Genomic DNA, 2,076 nt, shown 5'->3' on the forward strand with positions numbered 1-2,076 from the left:
TAAGAGTGTATATTTTGTGTATTTAAAGTGGAGAGTTCTATAAATGTTAATTAAGTCTACTTGTTCCAGATCTGAGTTCAAGTCCTGGATATTGATGTTAACTTTCTGTCTCATTGATCTGTCTAACATTGATGTTGAAGTCTCCCACTATTATTGTGTGGGAGTCTAAGTCTCTTTATAAGTCTTATATATCTGGGTATTCCTGTATTGGGTGCATATATATTTAGGATCTTTAGCTCTTCTTGTTACATTGATCCTTTTATCATTCTGTAATATCCTTCTTTGCTTCTTTTGATCTTTGTTGCTTTAAAGTCTATTTCATCAGCAAAAATTGCAACTCCTGCTTTCTATTTATTTATTTTTGCTCTCCATTTGGTTGGTAAATTTTTCTCCATCCTTTTGTTTTGAGTCTTTGTGTATCCTTGCATGTGAGATGGGTCTGGATGTAGTATACCAATGGGTCTTGGCTTTTTTTGCCTGTCTGTGTCTTTGGATTGGGGGATTTAGTCGATTTAAATTTAGAAATAATAATAATATATGTGAGTTTGATATTGCCATTTAATGTTAGCTGGCTGCTTTGCCCATTAGTTGATGCAAGTTCTTAATTATGTTGATGTTCTTTATTTTTTGGTTTTTAGAAAGGCTGGTATTTTTTAGAAGTTATGTACATTCAACAAGTTCCTCATTATATGTGAATTTCAGTTTCTCCAACTATAAAATAAGAAAGTTAGAACAGATCACTCCCAAGTTTTCTTCTGGTTCTAACAGTTATAAGATGAAACTCTCTTAGCTTAATAATATTTCTGTGGGAGGCAATTTCCTTCCTGCAGGACACAAAGAGTGTACAAACATTTGGCCTAGGAATCTACTTGGGTCTTAAAAGCTTTTCCACATCAGTATCACTAACACAAGCATAACACACCATCAGTGAGAAAGAATGTGCCAGCCATCCAACGAAAAAAGGCTCCACCACTTTTCCAGTCCCAAAAAATCTCAAATAAAGATACCACTGCTGTGGAAAGAAGAAAAAATTACAGTAATAATGGGAGATTTAGCAAGCCACGCCCTCATCTGAAGTAAGGCTCTTTTTCTAAGCTAAAAAAAAAAAAAAAAAATCTTTACCTAATTTATAAGTCTACCCAACATCTCTTCTTTATCCCCTGGGAGCACAGAAGCCCTGAAGGGAAAGTAGTCTTTATAAGGACTCTCCATGGCTGTTTCACCTTTTCTTTGTCCTCACTATAGTTCTCAATCTGCCTGCCACTCTAATCCTCAGCCCTGAAATCCTGTCTCAGGTTTTTCTCACATTTCGCACACCTAGGTGGGTCCCTGACACAGCAGCACAACTGATTAATTTGCAAACTGGCCACTTTTATCTTTTTGTAAACTGGAGCCACAAATATGCTCTCTCTGTGGCCTGTAACTTCAGACTAAGTCTCTCAGCTTTGTGTGTGATAAATCTGTGGAACTCAATTAAATGGAGTTGAAAACATTTCTGACAGCTGCTGAGAAGAGATAATTTAAAATGCCTTAGCTAGTTATGCTTTCCTAGGTTTTTCTAGTATGAAGTAGCATGTTTAGCTTAGTATTCCAAAATCTTTTAACATATTAAGAGGTTGAGAATATAGATTTATGCATGCTGTTTGATATCTGAAGAGCCACTGATCAACTACGAACACTAAACCTCAACCTGTTTTGGGATGAGGAATTGGGTCTAATCAACAGATAGAGTAAAATCTCTTTTTGACCTACGTGGTTTGATGCAGTGGCTCGTACCTGTAATCCCAGCACTTTGGGAGGCCAAGGTGGGCAGATCACCTAAGGTCCAGAGTTCGAGACCAGCCTGGCCAACATGGTGAAACCCTGTCTCTACTAAAAATACAAAAATAAAAATAAAAAAAAAAGAAAAGAAAATACAAAAATTAGCTGGGCGTGGTGGTGAACGCCTGTAATCCCAGCTACTTAGGAGACTGAGGCATGAGAATTGCTTGAACCCAGGAGGCAGAGGTTGCAGTGAGTGGAAGTCTCGCCTCTGCACTCCAGTCTGGGTGACTGAGACTCTGTCTCAAATTAAAA

The 2,076-nt window shown here is 37.5% G+C and overlaps 1 protein-coding gene across 4 annotated transcripts in view; it reads right to left on the bottom strand.

The window, feature by feature from the left end:
• The window catches only part of SIN3A (SIN3 transcription regulator family member A), an 87,910-nt gene that overhangs the window by 60,567 nt on the left and 25,267 nt on the right, over window positions 1-2,076 (bottom strand). The window lies entirely within an intron of this gene.

Source organism: Cebus imitator, unplaced genomic scaffold (assembly GCF_001604975.1).
Source record: "Cebus imitator isolate Cc_AM_T3 unplaced genomic scaffold, Cebus_imitator-1.0 Scaffold203, whole genome shotgun sequence".
In the NCBI taxonomy this organism is placed as follows: domain Eukaryota; kingdom Metazoa; phylum Chordata; class Mammalia; order Primates; family Cebidae; genus Cebus; species Cebus imitator.